The sequence below is a fragment of the Stylophora pistillata genome, chromosome 1 (assembly GCF_964205215.1).
Source record: "Stylophora pistillata chromosome 1, jaStyPist1.2, whole genome shotgun sequence".
NCBI classification, from domain to species: domain Eukaryota; kingdom Metazoa; phylum Cnidaria; class Anthozoa; order Scleractinia; family Pocilloporidae; genus Stylophora; species Stylophora pistillata.
In genome coordinates this window covers 53,629,635-53,654,690 of record NC_142519.1, presented here as the reverse complement: position 1 = coordinate 53,654,690, position 25,056 = coordinate 53,629,635, and the positions used below count along the sequence as shown (strand labels likewise).

At 37.7% G+C, this 25,056-nt stretch overlaps 3 long non-coding RNA genes and 2 pseudogenes across 3 annotated transcripts; 3 read left to right on the top strand and 2 right to left on the bottom strand.

Moving 5' to 3' along the window:
• Positions 1–1,188: 1,188 nt before the first annotated feature.
• On the bottom strand, positions 1,189–2,771 carry LOC148743103 (uncharacterized; annotated as a pseudogene).
• A 5,359-nt stretch (positions 2,772–8,130) lies between these two features.
• LOC148743102 (adiponectin receptor protein 2-like) lies at positions 8,131–10,850 on the top strand (annotated as a pseudogene).
• A 2,593-nt stretch (positions 10,851–13,443) lies between these two features.
• Positions 13,444–21,047, top strand: LOC148743100 (uncharacterized). The gene is made up of 3 exons (XR_016002231.1): positions 13,444–14,005; positions 14,635–14,684; positions 20,556–21,047. It is a non-coding gene; the product is annotated as an uncharacterized LOC148743100 (long non-coding RNA).
• On the bottom strand, positions 14,761–20,558 carry LOC148743101 (uncharacterized). The gene is made up of 3 exons (XR_016002230.1): positions 17,433–20,558; positions 16,990–17,077; positions 14,761–16,424 (listed from the first exon to the last, which is right to left on the bottom strand). It is a non-coding gene; the product is annotated as an uncharacterized LOC148743101 (long non-coding RNA).
• Positions 21,048–21,553: 506 nt separating the features above from the next.
• On the top strand, positions 21,554–23,766 carry LOC148743099 (uncharacterized). Its single transcript, XR_016002232.1, has 2 exons — positions 21,554–21,599; positions 23,274–23,766. It is a non-coding gene; the product is annotated as an uncharacterized LOC148743099 (long non-coding RNA).
• Positions 23,767–25,056: the final 1,290 nt, after the last annotated feature.

Genomic DNA, 25,056 nt, shown 5'->3' with positions numbered 1-25,056 from the left:
CGGTTTACATGGAACATGTATCTGCAGTTGCAGAGGAAGAAAAGAAAGACCGCAAACTTCATTTGACATTGCGCTGGATGAACACTCTAACAAGCTATTTGGAAGGTTCATCAAAAAATTCAGAGGTATGTGCTCCAGTGTTTACTGACTTGTCCATTAACCATTCATCCGCTACAATTCGGGCCGTGATAGGAATTGTGCACTCTCTTGTTTACGACTTCGCCCAGTCCGAATCGTACAATCTTGCTAAGCCTGTAGATCAGGTTCAGTAGAGCATTTTACCTGAGGATGATGTTACTTTGTACAGAATGTCAGGGGCAGCTCTCTGTCAAATGATTAAACTAAGAAAAGATACCCTGTCAGAAAAGAAAGGCAAGAGAAAGGTCACTTCGCAAAGCAGGATTAACAAGAAGCTTGAACTGGATATTTTGGAGAAACTTAGAGAATCTGACAAAAACAGTCTTTCTCAGGCTCTAAAACTGCTTGATGAGGGTAATTTGACTTTTGTGAAGAAGGATTTTCTTAACTTTGTTAGGGATGCTGATTTGACAATCACAGAATACGTGAATGAGAGGAAACTAAACAAGCACAAAACAATTTTTTGGAAGTAGTTCACTTTGATGCGTATAATGATGAACAATTGTTAAAATCTTTCAAATGGTCAATAGGAAAATGCGGAGCATTAACTACAACTTATCCTTTTTCTGTAATTAATAAGATATATCGTGATATACTTCACAAACTATGTAACACAAGAACAAAAGAGTTCTTCAGAGGAAAATTTGAGAAGGAGTTGGCCAAATCTGGTAAAGTTGTGGGAGCTGGTCAGTCACTGAGAGACAACCTAAAGACATTTAGTATTACTAAAAAAAGGTAGACTCTATTAATTTTCATGTAAGAAGTATGGAACTCGGAGACATTATGTGATCACACAGGTCAGGACAAAACATACTTTAAGGTTAGAGAAATTTTGAGGGCTAACGAAAACAAACTTATAATGGAAGCCTGGCCCTAATTTCTAACCCCAAAAACATTTACGCTCTTTACTTCAGTTTTTAAGGTAAGTATCTCTAGTAAAACTTAATTTTCTTTCAGTCAGTTCAGTTATGTGATGCTCCTGATCTGCATGTGTGATCTAAATTGAAAAATTCCCTTCTTTAACACCTGTCACATTCTAGCCAGCCACCAGGGGCTACAATTTGCCTGTATGAGCTGTAGCATACCTGTGAAAAAATTCTCTTTTTGCAAGCCAAGTCATACAGCAAAAATGTAATTGCTTGCAGGGCAAGCAATATGTGACCCTTAAAAACTCTTATATGTTAAGTTTAATGTACTGTTATCCCCATTCACTAAATTCAAAGAACTTGGATTAACTTTTATGGCAAAAGGCCTACATGCAATCATAAGAAACAAATGTAAGAGTGCACAAGCCTAGATTTTCATTGAAGAATTTTTGCATAACCCCTGAGTACCAATTTACAATTTCATGACAGCTACCCTGTCCATGGGGTACATAGCCTACCATGGCTCCATGCTGGCCTTGGGAATGGGAATCTACAATTGCAATGGCTTCTGACTCCCAAATTAGAACTGCCACAGTGCGGAGGCTAGAGATCATAACAGCCACTTGCTTCTGTTGCCGGCATGCCCTTCCTTGCAAAGTGGTTATCAGAGGTGAAAAATCTCCTGATTGCAAATCAAACCTAATGGCTTGATCCTAACTTGAAATATGAAAATCATCTCCACAGCTCTCCACAGCATCCTCTATGTCAAGATTTCTAGCCTCTCCATCAAACAGCAGATCATGCAGAGCATTTCCTTCAAACATTGCCTGAGGCAGTACTTCAAACCACTGACTTGGTAGGGTGCTTGCAGTTAACTCTGGCAGACCATGTTTGCCAAACTGAAAGCCAAACAGCAAGGCAATAAGGGTACATGCATTACTTCCTTGACGGCCACCAACAGTTGACTGGCTAAGGTTACCAGAAAGGGAAAACTGCTTTTAAACCAGTGATGCCAAAAGGATCGTACACCAGACGAACTGAGTAAGATGAAATAAGCTGAAATAAGGACCAATAACATGAAACTTTGACGTTTAATCTCTCCACAAAAATTGAAGGATATATAAGATTTTCTGTAGATCATAATCCCCTCCAACACTCATATACACATCATGTAGCCAAGGCAATTCCTCTGGACTCATAGCATAGCCCCTAATGGTCCCATTCATTGAATTCCAAACAATCTTTGACTGCACCTGTGTTTCAAGTAAAGTAAATGCTTCCAGGTAAAATCAACTAAATTAATTATTGCAAAATTGTTGAAGTAACTGTTAAATTGCTTGCACTAAAGATGATTGCACTAAAGCAATGACTTAATTTTTAGTTCTTTCCTGTGTTTAACTTTTGCCAATTTGGACATCCAGAAATTCATAGTTTTAATTTTTCACACTTACTTAGCTGACCTTTACAAGTGTAAAGATTTTCTACTGTATAAAATTTTTCTTTAAATAAAGCCTGATATAATAATAAGAAAGAACAAAAGAAAAAGACCCAGAAATACATGAACCAGCAGCTATATTTGTTAATATATTTATTTTTATATTAAGACTTTATTATGGTTGCTTTTACTAGCCTTTCTCTCATCAAAAACCAGGACACCAATGCCCAATGGTCTTTTCTTTCCTGTATCAACCTGTATTTTGGTGAAGTTTTCATATTCTTGCCTTTGATGAGCAATGTAGTCTTCATGGATCCAAGGCCCATCAGCATTTTTGCTAATGATACGTTGAAGATATTTGGTGCACAGTACTTGCAGGATGCCTAGGTCTCACACAGCACGAAATGCTGCTGGACTTCTGACATAGATAGCAAGAGCTATTAAATAAAAGAAGTGAAATTACACAAAATCATTTATGTACAGTACATTAAATTGTATAAAACACAAATTATATAGTCTCCTTTTCCCTTTTACATGTAAATCAAGAAATAGACCAAGAGTTTTTTTCTGTGTTTATGACACATTGTTAAGCAATTTTTTTTGGTTGTTTTTGTTCTGATATTTGGACTATTGTATACAGGGCAACCCTATATTAGTAAATTCATGCCTTTGATGCATGTTTCTGGCAAAAATTTCTCTGGAAAAGCATATGAAAATTAATTAAATAATAAACTTATCAACTCTTATCGTTGCAGACGACCAGTTATTACTTTGTCTTCCAGTTTCTAGAAGAAAGAGAAAGAAATGACTCGATGGGGACTGACATAAACAGAAAAAAAATTATTTATGCACATGGCCGACATGTAAATAACGGGATAGCGAACGAATATTATTTTCTTAAAATCGAAAAAGAACACTCTGCTTTAGACATACATTTATTTATTGCTAATCTTCATTCATCGTACATAGTCTATATAGATTTATAACATAACCAAAGTAAAGCGCGCGCTCTGATGGGTCAATTTAGCGTTCCCCATTTGCCCATGGGTGTACGCTGCTGACGTGAGCAAATGCAAAGGCTATTTTTCCGCGCGCGCTTGTTTTTTCTGGTCGCGTAAGATTTGTTAAATAAAAGGGAACTCTTTAGCTACAATGTATCAATGTTATGTTATAAAACAAATGGTAAACACCACAGCGTACACTATTGAGTTATGGATGCACTTGGGAGGTTTGCTAAGCACTCAAGAAGCTAGAGTCGCTCTCGGCTATCGCCTCGAGCGACTCTTACGCTTCTTTCGTGCTTAGCAACCTCCCGCGTGCATCCATAACTCAATAGTGTACGCTGTGGTGTTTACCATTTGTTAAATAGTTAAGGCAAAAGGTAACGCAGCGAGCTCTGATGAGCGTTTTTTAAGGTTCTGACCAATGATTTCAATTTAAAAGGGTGGCATAATGAGTATCACTTTACTTGTTAATCAACTGGTATCAAAGAGTATTTTTCACTGATTGTACATTTGTACATGTGCGTTAATTTGTCTTACAAACTACCTGCTTTACTACCACACTTTGTTTTTAAAATAGTATGAAAGAAATACGACTCTTTGAGTATCATACCGTAACTCTGGTGAAATATGGTAATGAATGATGTTTACTTTGTGTTTTTGAAAAAAGGAAACTTAAACTTCTTGACTTACCATTCTTGGCCTGGTCCTTGAAAAATGATTCCTTCTCCATCTGCCACATTTCACGGATAACTGCTCCAGTACCGGGCTGGTGATTGTCAGCCTCTTCCATTACTTTTGCTAAACCTTCTTGTCCTTCATTGCACTATTCAATAGACTGAACTAGTTTCACCAGCTCGCTTCAACAAATGGTAAACACCACAGCGTACACTATTGAGTTATGGATGCACGCGGGAGGTTGCTAAGCACGAAAGAAGCGTAAGAGTCGCTCGAGGCGATAGCCGAGAGCGACTCTAGCTTCTTGAGTGCTTAGCAAACCTCCCAAGTGCATCCATAACTCAATAGTGTACGCTGTGGTGTTTACCATTTGTTTTATAACATAACATTAACACATTGTAGCTAAAGAGTTCCCTTTTATGTAACAAATCTTACGTGACCAGAAAAAAACAAGCGCGCGTGGAAAAATAATCTTTGCATTTGCTCGCGTCAGCAGCGTACACCCATGGGCAAATGGAGGACGCTAAACTGACCAATCAGAGCGCGCGCTTTACTTTGGTTATGTTATAAATTCAGTTGTTGGTTGACTGTCACAGATGTTCTACTGATCATTCGCTCCGCAATTCTTATCAAATTCTTTCGCTCTTTTCGAACGTTCTCATGCCTCAATTTTTGGCTTCCGGGCTCAAGCAGGACAATCTAACTTTGGACGACGCCTGCTGTCTTTCAATGCGCTCTTAGCAAGCTCGTTCTTCTGTCACAAACAACAAGCATTTGTCTCCTCGCAAGTCTACACTCGCTGCATATGACACACATTTCGTCGGCCAAATCCAGCTTCCTCGGTTTGTGCAGCAACTTGCACTTTCTAGCAATTATGTGTCTCCAAGGCCAAAGCTCTTCTTTCACGTTTGATGGTTGAATGCGAATATCCGCGAAGATAGCATCGTAGTCTGAAATTCCAGGGCACATAACAAAACCAGAATGTGGTCGAAGAACCTCAATCACTCGTTCCACAGACAATCCATCGTTCAAGTCAACTTGACCCTCGTCGACAGTTTTATGGATGAATACCTGTAATTTATAATGCCCTGGTGGACAGAAAAGTAATCTTACTGGATGGTACGTGCCAAGTTTTTCACTAAAGGTCCTCTCCTTGCGAGGATAGACGCTGAGAGCTGCACTTTGGTGATGGCCGGATATCGCTTCCATTTCACAGTGCAGCGAAGCGTCAAATTGATAGACTTCTTCCTCCAGCTTTTTTAATATCTGCACTTCTTTGGAGGTCCTGAGTTCCCGAAGATACTGCTCTTGGGATAGTTCCTTGGCTTTCTTCTGTTTCTTTTCAAGAAGACCTTTCAAAGCCTTAACCGCGAGATGCGGATTTCTTCTCACAGCTTTCCCGCCGAAGGAAACAGAATTGGCGTCTTCTTCGGAAGACAAGACCTCGCTTATCTTGCGCCTACGAGTAGGACCGCTTTCTGCAACTTCTTTTTGTGGAACGCACTCACCAGGCCCTTCAATAGACTCATCCGGTATATTTCTGCCGAGATCCAGACGCCTGTAAATCGCGGTCGAATACAAGGTCATGTTGAATATTCAACAGTCGCCATTACAATGCATATTGTAAATGCAAGGGCTGACGCGCTTCAATTAAGATGTGCGGACGTCCCAGGAATTAGACTTCCGTTTCATTGTAACTCTAAAAATAACCTAAGTGAAATTCACATATCCAGGCCACGCCCTCAGATTCGCTCTCTGTTCCAATTATTGGCTCGTGATTTAGAGAAAGATAACCCTGGAGTCAAAGTAATGTTTTCGAAAACAAAACTCGGGTGATGACTGCTCCTGCATGAGGTCAATACACGCTGGGGAGGGTCAAGTTCAAAGCTGGATATGAAAGCAAGAAATATTAACACAACGAAATTAGTTGACACTTAAGTCAGGCTGAACATATAAATTCGTGCATTTGAAGACAATATTCTCGTCAAAATGAAATAATCCGGGCGATATTTGGATTAATTAAATTTTCTTTCCAATATATTTTACTAATGTCCAACCAGGAGAAGAAGTTTAGTCGTTTTCGGGCCGGGATACCTTGAGACCAGGCTTCTGTTGTAAATTGATTACAATTGTGAAGCCTTTGAGATATAAATGACTTTCAATTCTCATGCAGATAAATCCCAAAATTAGAAAGTGTGAAGTTTGAGAACTCGGAAAGAGTCTGATTATAATGCAGCTGACTGCAACAGCAACTCGCGGAGCGAGCTTACTGTGCGCCGGCAATACGTACATGGGTGTTATTTGATGCTGTCCCGACCTGAAGGGACTCACTAAACCTGCACTCGGTTTGCTAGGCCAATAAGGCTATTTGGTCTTAACTGGATTCTCGACTTCGCTGCTGAATCGATTGGAACATTATACCCGTCATCTCACTTCACCAAGAAGCAAACTGAAATCTCTGGAACGCCGATTGAATGGTGGAGAAATACAATGAACTGACTAGAAAAAGTGGGCCTTTAGTGTTTGACATGGACTATTCAAATTTTTCTGCGAAAGACTGTTGATGTAATTACGGTGGTTCTTCATGTTGCTTTGGGGACCAGCTCCTGTGAAACCACAAAGGGAACTGTTAATGTTTCGTAAGGTGGTACTGAATTGAATATTAATGTTTTTCTTTTCTTTTGGAGGAAATTGAAAGACAAATATTTTGGAAATATCAAAATACGAGAAAGTGGTAGCCTGCTTTCTCTTCTCTTTTTCGCAAAACTTTTATTGCCGGGTTGGGAAAAAAATAGGCACAAAATAAGGAGGATTTTAATCGGATGGTTAGTCTGTGGTAATGAAACGCAGGTTCAGTTACACCAAACTTTATCGCCACACTGTTTGTGTATTTTTCCCTCAATAACCCAAAAGGGAAGCTTAAATTTAATAATCTCTTATTACAGCCAAGCGATAAGTAAGGATATCTAATAAAAACTAAGGATATGTTCAAAGATATTACCTTTCTGAAGTTGTCAGAGTTCGTGAAAGATTTGTCCGGATTTGAAGCGTAAGTTTTGTTTTCAAAGCCTTGAAAACCATAAGAAGGAAAATATTCATACCGCTTAGTAATGCGTTTGAATGACTTATTGAACATTGTCTATGGTTCTGAAAAGATTAAGACTCCGGTAAGACCGGGCAATCTTTCTGTTGTCGATTAACAGTCAGAAGCGATGAAACCAAGAAAGGAAATCAACATAAACTTAAGGTCTTAAATGCTCGGAAAATATCTTTATCCTTCAATGCTCAAATGAAAGCGTAAGGAGCAATATAATTCTTATAAATTTGAACCGCAGTACAGACAAGCATCAGTGAACTGAGGCGACAAACTGCTAGCTAACTAAAGGTTATTCAACTACACACGGAAAGATAATAGGGAGATTTTTTATATCCGGGTTGATGGTTTGGTCAATTAAGTGACAGCTCGAGGATAATCTTCATCACAACACTGAATGGTATTATAAATCGAATTGTTTTGTAACACAACTCGGTGTCGTTCCAATAACTGAACTTTACACTTTCTCTTGAGACTTTAATTTTATGCCAAACGCTGATACATTAAATTAAGAGAGAAAAGTTTACATCCTTAAGCTGAATTTAATTTCATAGCGTCATTAGAGACAATATTTTCTATGGAGTCAATCATTAGCATTGTTGAGATAACGTGATTTCAACTGTGCGTTTCCGTTTGATAACCTAATTCAAGAAATCATTGTTTTAAAACTAAGGACAGGTTTCAATTACTGGGTAAAAGAATAGCACATAGAATCGTATTTTTCATAAACGCATGTGAGAAGCTGGCGAATACGATGACCTATAGTCAGTACTGTTTAGATTTCTTAAACCGGCGTTGTAGGTATTCATTCGATGTTTGCCTACTGGGCAGAATTAAGTTTTCTCTGTTGGATCGTACTCATTTACGAGCTCAAAGGAGGCTTATATTGTTGAAAAGACGTGACTGGTCCTCAGAGATATGAAAGAAACCAAAACGCTGCAAAAGAAAATTGGCAAGAGACTAGGAATGGTGTTGCAGAGGAAGAAATCATTTCGCCATGAGTCAGAGTTGGTATCTCATAATGAAAAACACCTTCTGTCCCATTCTGAACTACCAGACTCGCCTTGCGGAAATTAATTTTCATCCAGTTTCCACAGACCACCTGTGCCATGTTTTACTGCATGCTTTAAGAGTATCTATAAACTTCACAGTGAAACGGGTAATATTTGGACTCATTTGATTGGTTTTATCGTGTTTGTGTGTAATACATCGTACATGCTTGTGCGATCCGTCACTGTCGCTAATCCAATCCCTGGAGACTAGCACGAGATACTTGTCTTTAGCTGCTTCTTTGTCGGCGCAATCTTGTGTTTGGGAGTCTCCTGGATTTTTCACACTGTTTACTGCCATTCCGGCAAAGACGGTCCCCAAGATCATTTTTCGAAGGTAAGGTTCCCTGTATTTCTGTAGCTTAACATGTCATATTTTTCCACGCTGAGGAATGGCGCAGTCACTCGGAGGCTTGAACTGGGTTCATTCGTAAATTTTGTCTTAATGGAGTCTCGATTATATCCGCGCTTCTTAAATAAAAAGAATGTTAAAGGAAATGAGCGAAAAAAAAAAGCCAGCGTGCAATAAAGTTATAATTTGGATATATCAACAAAGTTGAAATGGTAAATTGGCCACCGTAATGATTACAAAAGCTGACGTTTCGTGCGTTAGCCCTTCGTCGGAGCGAAGGGCAAACGACGAAGGGCTAACGCTCGAAACGTCAGCTTTTGTAATCATTACAGTGGCCAATTTACCATTTCAACTTTTTTATATAAATTCGTTTGATCAAATGTTGATGTGCTTTGTTCCATTTGATTTTAAAGGCTCCATTACGCAGGGAGAGCAATATTCATCATGGGATCATTTCTACCTCCGTTATAATGTGGTTTCTACCATTCAAGAGTTTTGAAGAGTGTATACACGTCAATGATCTGTTCTCTTGGTGTGATCTGCATCATTGTTTCCGTATGGGACAAATTCAGCGCGCTCCATTACCGAATATTTAGAGCAGGTAAATTTGTCGTTCAAAACTCAATTAATATAGCAGTTTTCAATTGAGTGTCCAAAAACAAAAGGATAAATAATAATAATCACAGCGACCAATCAAAACAAAGGTTTACATTATCGGTGGCCAATAAGAGTTCAAAGTAAATACCCGCAAACTGCTTAAAGCGCGGGAAAACGCCGCGTTTGTTTTAGTTTTCCATCTGATTGAATGAAGATTGAATAAAGCTCTCAGGTCTTATCAATATAGACTGGTTGGCTATGCGACTGGTACCTAATGTTTCACATTGCGGCAAGCTATTTCTTTTTTTTTTTTTTTTGCAAAACATATAAACTAATGAAATTCTTTCGAAAATCACTTTTAATTGGCAAACCTTATTGTATTTATTTGAAAAGAGAGTGTCACAGCGACGGTATTATATAACAAAAGTGATGATACATTCATAAAATATTTCTGGAGGCGCATGTGCATGCGATTGAGCACAGATACAGTGCCTGAAAAACAGCGAATAGAGCCTTAGTCATGCGCACTAGGTATGTACAACAGCGAATAGAGCCTCTTCTATGTAGGACTTGATCTTTCTCTGAAAATGAAACCTGCATTGAAAATCTTTGATATACAATGTTATGGAAACTTGAACTACCAAGAAAAAGTGTCCTTTGGCTCTTTTATATTATTATTTCATACTCATTCTCACTTCAGTTTCAAATAAAACCATAATTTTGTATGTACCAGCAAGTACTCAGTTACTGTTTTCGAAGATTTTATTCCCGATTCTTATTCAGTAGCCATATCTCTTTACAATAAAATGACAATTTGCATCACTGGAGAGCTCATCTCCGAAAGAATATTCCGCCAATTTGTTAAGCTGGGTGCGCGCTAGTCATGCGCACTAGGTATGTACAATGGAAACATAATTTGATTTCGCATGAAATTTTCGTTTCAGGTATAATGCTTTGATTTGGCTACTGTGGATTTATTCCTGTAATACTTCTCATATGTTTGTATGGAGTAACTTTGGCGTACCGGCAAGCTGCGGGCGCCTGGGTCGCTCTGATGTGTCTAATCTACACTGCAAGTGCCGTTACGTATGCCACTCGAATTCCTGAGATATTTTTTCCCGGCAAGTGTGACATCTGAGTAAGCAAGCCTTTGCGGCTCTTATCATCAGTTTTGTTAAATGTTTCTTGGGCTCTTTATCTTTCGTCAGGTTTAACTCAAACCGCGCACTGGACGTTCGGTTGCTAAACATCACCAAGAAATCATATTTGTATTAGAATTATGTCTAATAATTCTTCTAAGATAGAAGTTTAGATAATTAACCGAAGTCCTGCCCTTACGGCTTTAAGTCTACATATTAATTCTTTAAATTCATTTTTATTGACTTACGCTCGAAATGTAAGCTTTGAAAACAATGACTAATTCACATAATCAGCTCAGCTGACAAAATCAAATCTTGTAATACCTCCTACTAATGCAGCGCCACAGTTTCTTTAGAAACCGTTACTCCTCTACTATATATTCAGTTTCAGAGCCGCCAGATCTTCCATTTGCTTGTCCTGGCGCAGCGTTTGTTCATTTGTAAGGAATTTGTCAAATGGCACAGTACAGATTTGAAAAGGGACCTTCATGCGAAAGTTGAACTTTGTCAGAATCATTCTTTCCATTCAGAAGTGCACATATCTTGCTATGAGAGGACACGTATGAGTACTAGAGTGCCTTGTTGTCGAGAACACGTACGAGTAGTAGGGTGCCTTGTTGTTTGAAGAGGAGGTCTGGGTCATAGTCGTAGAACGTCGCCTACAGGTCTCTCCAAACCGTCTTCACTCTCAGCGAGCGCAAATACATTTTGAGCTCATTTAAGAGCAAATCAATGGAAAAGCGTTTGAGTGAAAAGTTCCAGTAACTATTAACATCAGGGAAGACACTGCACAACTCAGTTTGAAGTGTTGCGTGCGAAAGAACAGCTTGAATAGAGAGTCGAGTTCAATTTTTGCATCTAATACCCCATTCACACCAGAAAACTTGTTTAGTTAAACCAGGTTTAACTAAATAAAAATCAGAAGCAGAGAACTGAAAAACTAAATTTTCCACGAGATTCAAACAATTGCTAAATTGTATTTTCAATGTGCCACATTTGAAGTTAACCAAGTATTGATTTGAGCAGCTTCTATGGAGCTGTTGTGTTAAACCACGTTTAACAAAACAGCTTTAAAGCATGTTTAGGCTTTGGTGTGAATGGGGTATAAGTATTATTAATATAGTGTGAAGAGGATACAAAGGCGATTTTGTATAACGCCACTATAGGGGCATTACGCTTGCCCATTTCTCATGCGCAGGATCCTGAAGAATTTCGCGCTTGTACCTATCTTCTTTCCCAATTGCTGGATTTCTCTGCTAAACTGATTTTACAATCGCCTAAGATACGTGGGGTAACATGTTGAAGTTGCTCTGGATATTTATCGAGTACTATTCATTCCTTTTTCGACGATTTGCGACAATTTCACATTGAATTCTTATTATGATAAAATAATCAAGCGAAGCTTTATTTTGAGCGAGTCTGTAGATCCTCGTGACGTTTTTGTATTTTAACTGGTCACTGTGGAAGGGGAACACATATGAAGCAGGTCTATTTCATATCAATTTTATTAAATCTGTTTACATTGCTATTTAGAACTATACTTTTTAAGGAGAAGAATGTCTTTCTTCACATTTAGTTTACTTTTTATCCACCTATACGCACACACCGGAATAAGAGAATGAAAAGTTAAGTGTAACTCACGGTAAATCAAGGACGGCGGAGCCGAAGCGATGGGGCTCCGACTGTAACCTCCCCAATAACATGCAAAAATATAGTAAATTTTCGGGAAAAATTGCCCCCATATCTCTAGGCTGCGTCCACTTGCACCTGTTCAAGACTTTCTGCAGATGAGAAATCAAAATTTTTTGTATTGTTGTCCGTGTATGTACAACGTTGTGGTACAAATGCAATGTTTTAGTGTAGTGCATTGGTTTCTTGCCCACGGACGCAAATTCTATTCGTTTTGGTACATTTTGTTCTGAACACATGTTAGGTGTGTGCGTAGTTTGGCCCTCTATGAACTACTTATCGCTTGATCTCTTTTGATAACTTCCCAAAACGTAATCGATCTGTACACGAGTTATTTAAATAATATTTTGCTTTCCTTAAAGGTGTGATCTGATTTTTAATGAACAATTAATTGCAAGATGTTTGCGAAGAGGTGTAGGGTGGAGGAAAGACCCAGAATGTTAGGGCATGACTTGGTGCCCATGGTTCTCCCATGGGTATAGGGGAATCCTTGTTTACAATATTTGCCTCATTAGCATAAGCAATTCAGTTTCTGATGGAGCTAAAAATAAATCAGTTCTGAATATCGAAAAGTCAAACTACGATTAACTCGGCCAATGAATATTATAACAACAACAAACATATGAAACATATTTATGAACTGCGGTTATGAGACGTATATGTGAACGATCCTTCGCAGTTTACTGCGAAGGATCGTTCACATATACGAATATTATAACATAACCAAAGTAAAGCGCGCGCTCTGATTGGTCAATTTAGCGTCCCCCATTTGCCCATGGGTGTACGCTGCTGACGTGAGCAAATGCAAAGACTATTTTTCCGCGCGCGCTTGTTTTTTCTGGTCACGTAAGATTTGTTAAATAAAAGGGAACTCTTTAGCTACAATGTATCAATGTTATGTTATAAAACAAATGGTAAACACCACACAGTACACTATCGAGTTATGGATGCACTTGGGAGGTTTGCTAAGCACTCAAGAAGCTAGAGTCGCTCTCGGCTATCGCCTCGAGCGACTCTTACGCTTCTTTCGTGCTTAGAAACCTCCCGCGTGCATCCATAACTCAATAGTGTACGCTGTGGTGTTTACCATTTGTTAACGAGCCTGATGCATTGAATATTTTTTGTGCAACACGGGTTTAAAAACTCAAAATTTTACATAGAATGTATGAGCTCATTAGCGCTTTTGCTACCAAGAAATTTTGCAATTTTTGTTGGACTATTTCTCCTTGAATATTACACCCAAAGAGCTAAAAATCTCACCATGTACTAAGGTTTTCTAGCTCTTTAGCTGCGTGAAGTCAATTTATATCTAACCTGCTTCCTTCTTTACGCAAAGCCGTATGCAAATGAGTAAAAATGTAGACATTGACGTCAGCATGAATCCGCTATACAGAAGTCTCGCGCAAGGTTTCTCCTCTGGCAATCATGTGGCTGTAAGGAATTTTTGCTCCGTCTTCCGTGTTCATGCATATTTCCTCGTCATCTTTTGCAAGCGCGGTAGCCCTGACTCTGATCGTTAAGTGAGGAGGTGTGCTTGTAATGTTCCGTCAAAAGAGGGAATTTTTGGGAGAAAAATGTAATCACGATATAAGGGAAATCGGCTGAATTCAAGTAAATAAACCATGCCGTAACACCTAAACCATTTAAGTTTTTCCAGACATCAAAGGAGGCAATCTGCTAGTGCTTCTGGGATCGTTTCCGCGTCAGTCAAAATGGCGCCTGATCATGAACGTACACGCTGTTATGGCCAGACATTGATAATCTCGGCTATTACAGCCCTTAAGTATCTTCTGGCACTTCACTTTTTGAAGCTGGTTTGCGTCTAAAGCAGCGAGTGGGATAGTATGTCTACGAAGTCTTACCAAAAGAACGTGAAATGTATGCGAGGGGTTACTTGGCGCTTCGCTCGCTTGTTAGGAAAAATTCAGCTTGTTTTGATGCGGGAAGCAGACAGCTTACGATCACAAGTAAGGCTCCCAACATGTATTTTAACCACACTTCAAGTAACATGCGCAGTAATGGTAAAGTGCTGATTTCTAAAGATATAATTATGCCTCTTGACATGACAGCGAAAGGTGCCAAAGATCGATCAATGCGTTACTTCTTTTGTGGACGCGCTCTATTTCCTTGATCTTTTGCATTTAAAAGAAAGCCCCATGCGATTAAAACGATTAAGTAGACGTTGCTTAAGATGAGAGATTTAATTTTACTCGCTAGGACTTCCAGAGTGCAAGTTAACTTCGTCTGAAGCAATAGTAACCCAATCAAGAAATTCAAGGGTGCGACATCTATTCATGGCGACCACCAATTAATCTTATATACGGCATGGCTTTAAAAACTTTTAATGTTTCCACCTTTTTACTCGTGTTCAATTGACCTGAATTTACAGTGAATGGTTTGAACCAGGGAATAGCAGTCAGTGGTTTAGGACATTTGAAATAAGAGTCAACTGGCTCTTCCTTTCACTCAAATCTTTAAGGGGTTGGTTGCCATCACCCATAACAGTCTATTCCAGAGCCACCGTTATTCAGATGATAACACTTCATACTTTTATTATGCAACTGTCCAAAACTGTTGTTTTTGATTTACTGTCTAGAACCTCGTCTGGCTCTTTGAGCACATTTGAGTCTCCACAAAATGACCATGGTAAGTTTTCCATGGATTAAAAATTACTAAAGAATAGGAAGTTTGGGATTAGGAGGGAAAAAACAAATAAGACACCTTTTGATCAAACTGTGATATTATTACTTTATTAAAACACAGGAATCTTTTGTAAATAATTGAATTGAAGGGAAAACATACCACAACATTTTAACTCAGTAAGAAAGAAATTTTAACTTAAAGAGAACTGGAAAAAAATTATGTACTTAAGAACTTAGGTGCTAATTTCCTTTGAAGAATTGGAAACAGTATTGAAAGATTTACAAGTAATGACTCAAAGTTTCAAATTGATGAAAAACACAGAAGTGAATTGAAGACAACTCAAACATTCCACCTTATTCCTAAATAGGAACCTTAACTCAGCCTCAAATCAATGCCTGCCTGCCTGCCTGCCCACCAAAACTCCAGCCAAACACTTACCTACCATCTCCAAACACCATAACAACCACCCATACCTCTTTACCCAAGTTTAAACCCTCACCCTAGCCCGTAACCCTCCCTGTCTCTAACCCATTATCTCATTTAATCCCCACCCATCCAAACAATTTACCTCCCCAACCTCCCATGATCCTTTTCAGTCATAGCCACATTTGTACACCCCCGCCCACAATAGTAGCCATCCCTCCGTCCCAATCTGTTTCTTAGTCCTTACCATCACCACCACTCCACCACCCATACCTTCCACCCAAAACATTTGAGTTATCTCAAACCTAGTTTGCTTTGACATCAGTCTGTTATATGGGAACAACATTCTAAATTTCCTCCTGAAGGTCCAACAACCTCTAAATTAGTGTAATATGATATGATCATATTCAAAAATACAGTTCTTTACTTAATTTATGCATTTTGGATCTAACTACATGCAGAGTTGCTGCAGAAGTCGTTTATTAGACCTTTTAAGCAAGTTTTAGAGTTCAAATAATCTATATAACATGTTGATTGAGAAATCTGAACTTTAACCTCAGCTAAGTACTTCAAGAAAATTGTAATGTGCTAAGACTTGAATCATTTTCCAAAAAAGAAAAAAAAAACCTTTGGATTTTATCCCCTGACCTGAAACACTCAGATTTCTCCTTAAGTAAATAGTGGATTAAAAGGTTAGTTGTTAGATTATAAGCTTTAAAGAATATTATGGAGAGCTCAGAATGTTCCAAGTGCAAAATGCCCAAATTTTGGAAATGTCATGTTTTCATTTCCAACACCCCTGATTTTAATTCAAGTCTAAGCTTGTTTTCTTGGACACAAAAAATTATTTTATACCAAGTTAAAGTTTTTGATATTTGTTGATTGTCATTCAGCTAGGTGAAATATGTATTACATCGTACAACATATTGAGAGCATCTAATTAGTTCTTGCAGTATCAATTTTGGATCAAAAATTTTGGCAAGGAAGCTTTTGGTTTTTATTCAAATTCTCCTGGTCAGTGCCTTTGGAAATTTCAAGAAAAAAGTATGGACAATCTGCACACTAATTTTAAGGTGTAAGAGGTGATTGCACCATGGTTGGACATGTAAACCCAAAAAAACCCCGTATGGGGAGAAAATGGGGACCAATTGTTCCCCAAACCTGTGCTATAGTGATTAAACCTTCGGGGTTTGAAGGTTGTTTAACAATGTTTTACCCTAAAATGTTTTACTACTGTAATTACACAGCCTTTATTTGTTATTGTCCTTTATAAAAATGCCTTATCTCCTTCTTAGCCACCAGTAGTTACATTTGTAGAGGCTGAAAAAAAAAAAAAAACAGCAGGTAATTTTAATAATGTTGCGAAGAAAGTAGGGTTAGTCAAGTGCTAAATTTTTGTAACCCATTTTTAATTATTTGGAATGTTAATTTTGCCAACACTCAAAATTTTCACACACAGTTATATCTTTTAAAAGTACATTTGCTGCTTGGGTTGATGTACCGTATTCAGAGCATCTGCAGATTCTTTGAATTCAAAGTGGAAGAACACACTAACACTCTGTGAAGTGTAATTGCCAATAATAACAATATCTCAAGGTACTGTGTCAAAATTCTTTCAAATGTCAAAATCACATTATCTAATTTTTTTTTCGTTAAAAATAACATAGCAGCAGTGTAAGGAATATATGATTTGTTTTGTTTGAAGACATAGATTTTTGTTAAAGGATGTTACAAGAGTTAGATTTGAAAGTTAGTCCTAAGCAATGAACCTGTATGATTGCTGGATATTTTCTCTGAAATTATTTTGTCTCATGAATAGTGATTGTCTCTTCCTTATTCTTGAAGTGTAACTTACATCCTAAGAACTCACAGAGAAAGGACCAACCTTTAAGTTTTTGTTTCCAGCCTGGGGCTTTCTAGCTGCTAAGGACTGTTCAGCGCACATTCAGAATACTCATGACTGGTCTGATAGCCTGTCAAATGGGTATAACCAGAACAAGAGTTATATGCCATTTTGGGATTCATGCAGTCTCTATATATTTCAAGAGTGTTATAAGTTTTTTTTAAGTTCCTTTGCCTATTAACAACTTCTATCTGACAAGTTTGGGTGCTCTCATTACCTGTTTGCTGGATATTGTAGTGATATTATTCGGGAGAGTTATATGTTAATAATTTCCTTGAGGTAAAGGGTTCAATGCTGACCTGGATAGGATCTATGAATTCCTTCTGGTTTATTTTGGTGCTTTCAAATGATCAGATTTCCTGCAAACTAATTAAAGCCTTCAGGCTGTTCTGCATACTGTATTTGTGACAGTTAAGCTTACTTACCTTTTGAAAAGGCTGAGAATGAGTGTCTGAGCTGGAAAAATAATAAGAATTTGTTTGTTTGTTTGTCTGTAGTCTGAATTCCTTTTCCTGTTATTAATCTAGTTGTTTGCCCTGGAAATAAGACTTCAAGCTCCCAATATAAAAATGTTACCATGACTAACCTTGTTTTGATGAGAAATAGACAGAAATAAGAGGCACAAGTAGCCCTCACCTTTTTTACTGTTAATAAAATGTTTGAGAACATACTGGTTAGCAGTATGATGAGTTATAGAATATATAAGAGGTATTATTGATACTCACCTTTTTTGCTGTTAAAAAAAATGTTTGAGAACATACTGATTAGGAACATGATGGGTTATAGACTGATATAAGAAGTATTATTGATACTCACCTTTTTTGCTGTTTAATAAAATGTTTGAGAACATACTGATTGGGAACATGATGGGTTATGAAGACTGATATGAGAAGTATTATTGATACTCACCTTTTTTGCTGTTTAAAAGAATGTTTGAGAACATACTGATTAGGAACATGATGGGTTATAGACTGATATAAGAAGTATTATTGATACTCACCTTTTTTACTGTTAAAAAGTGTTTGAGAACATACTGGTTAGGAACATGATGGGTTATAGACTGATATAAGAAGTATTATTGATACTCACCTTTTTTGCTGTTTAATAAAATGTTTGAGAACATACTGATTAGGAACATGATGGGTTATAGACTGATATAAGAAGTATTATTGATACTCACCTTTTTTACTGTTAAAAAATGTTTGAGAACATACTGGTTAGGAACATGATGGGTTATAGACTGATATAAGAAGTATTATTGATACTCACCTTTTTTGCTGTTTAAAAAAATGTTTGACAACATACTGGTTTGGAACATGATGGGTTATAGACTGATATAAGAAGTATTATTACACGACTCGGGCAGTCAGAGGGCCAATAACTAAAATCAACCAATCAAAATGTTCTATTGCCAGTCAATAATCTCTAAGTATTGGACCGGGCACAGTCTCGAAAGGTCCCGAATGATACCGCACTTGTGTTCCTTTGAACTTCAGTCTTATAATAAATCTCCTACTGTATTAACCAAGCTTGCTCAGGACTATACTGGAAGAATATCGGCCCTTGGTCTTTTTTGTACGGACCTCGCTGCACTCGGTCTGTACTGTCAAGATCTCAGGCTGATATTCTCCCAGTATGGCCCTCGTACTTGGTTAATAAGATAATTATATTTATTGATACTCACCTTATTTGCTGTTTAAAAAGATGTTTGAGAACATACTGATTAGGAACATGATGGGTTATTAAGACTGATGTAAGAAGTATTATTACATATGACTCGGGCAGTCAGAGGGCCAATAACTAAAATCAACCAATCAAAATGCTCTATTGCTGGTCAATATTCTCTAAGTATTGGACTGGGCACTGTTCCGAATGGTCCCGAATGATAAGTACTGCACTTGTCTCCCTTTGAACTTCAGTTGTATAATAAATCTGTTATTAACCAAGCTTGTTCGGGACCGTACTGGAAGAATATCGGCCCTTGGTCTTTCTTGTACGGACCTCGCTGCGCTCGGTCCATACTGTCAAGACCTCCGGCTGATATTCTCCCAGTATGGCACTCGCTCTTGGTTAATAAGATATATTTATTGATAATCACCTTTTTTGGTGTTTAAAAAAATGTTTGAGAACATACTGATTAGGAACATGATGGGTTATAGACTGATATGAGAAGTATTATTGATCCTCACCTTTTTCGCTGTTTAAAAAAATGTTTGAGAACATACTGATTAGGAACGTGATGGGTTATAGACTGATATAAGAAGTATTGTTAATACTCACCTTTAATGCTATTAAAAAAAATGTTTGAGAACATACTGATTAAGAACATGATGGGTTATTAAGACTGATATAAGAATTATTATTGATACTCACCTTTTTTGCTGTTAAAAAAAATGTTTGAGAACATACTGATTAAGAACATGATGGGTTATAGACTGATATAAGAAGTATTATTGATACTCACCTTTAATGCTATTAAAAACAATGTTTGAGAACATACTGATTAATAACTTGATGATTATCCACTGATATCTGCATGTACATGTAGGAAGCATTAGTAGCACTCACCTTTTTTGCTGTTTGAAGAAATGTTTGTTAACATAGTGATAAATAACAAGTAAAATGATGTATGTATTTGTAAGAGAATGATGGTGCAACCAAAATAGGCTAGTACACTTATCTTGTCCTGAAAAAAAAAATGCAATAAATTAAGTGTCAGCCCCAAATAATGGCACTTACCTTGTTTCTGAAAAAAGTTAGTTGTTAGTAACTATGACTTTCTAAGAAAGTGACACACAGAGAGACAGTCTTTTTTTAATAATTTTTTATATGAACATCATTCTTAAGTTTTCAATGAATTTGCATGTGTATATTTTGGTGACACATTAATTTTTTGTTATGTTATGGAACCAACAATCTTCAGGTTTGCTCCAAAAAATGGGCCCGGAGCTGCTAGAATTAAATCCCTGAAAAGTAAATAAATTAGTAATATTGTAGTTAAAGTCTGAAGGTACGTTTCTGAAGAAGAATGACAGACACACAACATTTTGAAGACAGCTTGGAAGCTGAGTTTTTAAGACAATTGCTTTAATGTATGAACCAAAAGCAAATATTTTAACTGGGCCATTTCTTAAGACTAATATGAGGTTTCCTCTCCATTGTGACTCCTCATCTGCTCCATAATGTTAGTTGATGTGTTCTATTTTTGCCCAGAATTTGAACTGACAGCTGTTATGCTATCAAACAATTATACAAGTAGTTTATTGTCTGTCACCTAAGCTGGCGTGTGCAGTTCCCTATTTCCCACTAAATGAAGTTTTGTGTGCAAGTCTTGTTATTCTGCATTGGAGCTGAAGTAGAGGTCTAACATTTGCAGTTCTTGCCTTGTAGCTTTGAGTGTTTTTGTCTTCCATAGAAGCTGTAAGGAGGGAATTAAAGGTTCCAGTTCCCCTCCTAGTCTTAAGTCTGGTTGGTCTTCTAAAGGGGAGACGGAAGGACTTATTATACTAGTTCTTGCCTCTTGGGCTTAATTTTTTTGCCTTCCACAGGGGTTGAAGTGAAGGACTAGGTGGTGCTTGATGGACTTCGTATAGTTGCAGTTGATCCAGAGAAGGGACATGGTGTTTTAAGGGCTGTAGGCTGGTTTATTCTGGGTAGTAAGCAGCTGTATTGTTGTATTTCAAGTTAACCATTTTCTCCCTAGTTGCAAAGGGCCTAGTAAGATTAAAACTATGCAAAGGTTTAATAAGAGATTTCCTTCTACAGCATGCGAAGTGTACTTGAACTTTTTACACGTGATTGACTAGTTGGATAATTTGTTTTTTTTTAAGCTAACTGTTGATAACTTAGTCACTGAATTTTCTCTAGTGTCTTAATGCCCCCTAAAAAGCTTGAATCATTTTTTAAAATGAGACCAATACTCCGTAAATTTATTCTGAAAAACTGCCTTTAAATGCTTTGTTAATTAACTTGTTGCATAATTTACCCCTTAAAGGTATTCAACTGTTTGAAATCTGAATTTTCTATTAGCAGGTAAAATGGTAACAAATATCCTTGTGCTTTTGTTATATTTTACCTGATTTTCCATAGCCTTCTGTTGATGATCTCACTAAAAAGACGACCTGAAAAAACCAAAGCATGCATGCTGTTATGTACAGACACAAAGCTACAGTCAACTGCAACTTACCATCTGCAGAAAGAGCTTGAGATGAATAGAGTTCTCTTCTTCATATCTATCTTAACACACACACTTTACACACACTTTATTTTTCTTTTTCTTACAAAATGATTTAGATTATGTTGACCCGCAGATAGCAAATTTGCTATTCGAGGCGGGTCAATCATCAACAAACATTATTTACAATATATAAAGAAAATTAAAAACTAAATAATTAGATATTGTTAAATTATAAAAAGAAGCATAGCTGGCAAATACATCAATAGTTGTTCAATAAAGTATAGAAGCAAATACATTAGTACTGAAAGCAATCGGATCAATTTGTTTTAATTATGCAGTCCTTAAGTTTAGAGGAGATCTTTTTAACAGGTCCATGAGATCAGCTACAGCATCATCTTTCCTGGAATTAGTAACGGTTAGTAGTATCATCTTTTATCGAAGTGGAAATGTTAGCTCCCGAAAATGAGCTAGTCTCTGAAAGTGCACTTAAAGTGGTTTCTCAAACAGAGCGAGGGTCATTCAACTGCCAAAAAGCACATTTGCCCCCGAAAATGAGCTTCTTCATGCTGCCCTAGAAGAAAAGTTGAGTGCAATTTTGCCTCCAAATGGGCCCAGAAATCCTGAAATAAAAGATGTTAGTAGCACTTACCTTCTTTCTGGAAAAAAAAATGTGGTATTAGTCAATGTTATGTTAATTGTACTTTGTAGCCAATTTATTTCAGAGTAAGACACAGAAACAGAGTTTTGCGATTTGTTATTTTTGAAAATGTTACATGAATCGTTTTATTAGTTAATCGTCTAGGGTAGGATGCGCTTTCCTATATGAATAATTTAGCATCTGTGGAAACCTCAAGTGTTCTTGTGTCAGTAAATGTTGACATCCCGATTAGAACATTAATGGTGTCCCAGATGGTAGCTAGCTAACGATTCAAGGTCGTTACCAAGCCTATATACGGTAAATTGGATGCCAATAGGTGTTGAAATCGAAGGCCGGAGTGATAGCCGAAGTGAATTTGAAACTGAAAGCCGAACTCGGAAGAAAATAAAACCCACTCACCTGGTGACATCTGGCAGACCTTGCCCTACCTCTCTGTGGGTTGGTTGCTGTGCACATGAGGCTGGGATGTTGAGTGAGGAGTTGATTTTGCAAAATTTGGTGACAGCGTGTAAGCTGACTCGTCAATCAATTGGCTTAATGTATGATTGAAAAGCAAATATTAATACTGGGCCATTTCTTAAAACTATATTATGTTGTCTCCTCTCCAGTGTGATTCCTTTTCTGCTGCATGATGTTGGTTGATGTGTTGTATTTTCGACATTAATTGGCCCGCAATTTGGACTGACAGCTATTATGTTGTCAAAATACAGCATACACTTAGCCTAGTTTATTTTCTCTGTGACCTAAGCTGGTGTGTGCAGTTCCCTATTTCCCACTAAATGAAGCCTTGACAAGCGGCTTCAACTGGAGTTAAACCACTAAACATGATACAAGTGGCAAATGAGCACACTTCCCAGTTGAATGGCCTAATTTATCCAGTTAAATATATAGTAACTAAATCGATGTCTGGTTGAACCTTTGGCCAAAATGGGTTGCCGCAATAACTTTTACAATATAATTTGGTTGAAAATGCTTCACTAGATTGCAGTCTATGGAATTGCTGCTATCGGGTGAAACATTATAAAATTGGTATTTGAGGCGCTACTAAGCAGGGAGTTCCAGCGCGGAAGAGTGGATGTTGATGTCCATGGTTGAAGAGCCATTGTAGTCCTGGAGGGTATGTGCACAGTTGATGCAGTCGTGATGTAGAATCAAGGCCGAAATTGTCTAAAGAATCTTAAGCCGAAACCTAACCTAAGCCGAAAGTACCTGAAAAGGAACCCTATTAAAATTAAGGGAAGAAAAAAGGGAGGCCCAGCCAACCCCAGGGGACCCAACTAACTTAGCTAACTACATTAAATTAAGCCGAATGAGAAGTCCCCAGACTTCTGTCTGAGATTTAAAATGAGGTTCAACCAGTGCTTTATATTATAGTCCCTCTCGTCCAACCCACAAGGAATTCTCTGACCTGTTTTGTTTGTCTTCCATCAGTGTCTTCTTACTGACTCATTCCCAGATGATCATCAGAGTAAATGCATGTAACAAGATGTAGCAGACATTGGAAAGAAGTGAAGAGAAACTCGATTTGTGGTCTCATCTTCCCAAACAGTCCAATTCCCCACATCTTCAGTATTTTCTCCATCAGAATCAATCTGGAAGGAGTCAGCCTTGACTTGTTATGTGTTAGCTGGGAAGCAGTGGAGTGGACTGGAGTGGACTGTTGGAACTTGAAGTGGACCAATTTCTGAGGATCTAGTCAGGAACTGGAAGTTATGGCCAGTAGTCAATGGGAGCTGAAAATTGATTAATGAATACATAGAGTTAGCGATGTAAACTGTAGTACTGTTGTATTTTGATTGCAAGAAATTGTTAGAACATTGGCAATGGGAGGGATAGCTTTAGAGATAGTTTCATGATAAGGGTAGTCTCTAAGGTTCTTTACACATTAAAAAGAGCATGTCAGTTTGACACACAGGATAAGCAAGGACTGGTGTTTTTATGAGTAAAAGTCACTCTGAAAACTACAAGAATGTTGTGAATATGAAAACTTAAAGTTGTTAAGAATTTCTTAGGATTACTTTGATGTCCACTAGATCGCGCGATACCAGAATTTTTTCTTCCACAAAATCTGCCAAGGAGATTGGCCGACACGTTGTATCCATCACGAAACTCGAGGTACATATCATCACTGCAGGGCTTTCTATCGGAAATCTTCAAGGTGAAATTCAGCTCCACATAATGCCCTTTTGGAGCTTGCAAAAGTTGGCTTAAGGGAAACTGTGGCACAACTCTGTGAAGGCATACTTCCGCCATTAGCCCAGCTGCTTATGAAATCAAGAGAAAAAGATAGGACAGTCAGTAAGGTTCCTAACTGAGATCGTAAAATATGTCAATGTCGCCAAAGCTATGAAAAAATAGCATCTCGACTAGAAGCTCTTTTCAAAGTCGTTTCAGGGAACGCTCAATATGACGTTTTGATGAACCCTAATTTTCCCCCCTACACTGTCACCCCCCTGAATCAAACATGGAGGTCACGAGAATAAAAGAAATGAACACCAGCCATTCGGAGACCATTACATTAAACGATTGAGAAATCGGCCAACGTAACTGAGACGGATTACTCACTGAAACCTAACTGGTAAATATTCAGATAAATTTAGATGTCTTTAACCACCTGATTTTGAAATTAAGCACCCAAAACATATTGCAGATTCTTTCTGAGTGCAAAAAAAAAAAATTAAATTAAAAGCGAGAAGACATCGTAGCCGGCACCCGAAGCTCTTGTCTATTTTTATTACGATAATTCAATTCGTAAGATACACACTCTTTTTCTTTTGTTGTTTCAGGTTGCTATCAAAATTTGATGAGTGGAATTTTTAATTAAGCGCCTTTTGGGCAGACTGTTCTCGTATAAAATGTAAATGACATGACTACGCGAGCGCGCGTTTGATGCCAAACAACAAAAGTGAAAAGTTAAAGATTCTGAGCGCAGTGAATGGGGCCCTTTTTCTTTTTTGTACAATTTTGGAAATCATCGTTTTTCAGTATAATGTAGGCAAAAATTGAAACAGTAAAACCGCTAATGCATTTTTTTTGTTGACTTCAGGCGCCGCATAAATTACGACACAAACATGGTCGTGATCTGCTGCGAATAAAACCAACCAGACTCGAGAGAGAAGCAGAAATCAACTTGAGTGCTGTGTTTTCTCGTAATTTCCCAAGGAGCAGTAACTCTATTTTCTTAATGCCCTCCAGCCGGGGTTATCCACAGTGT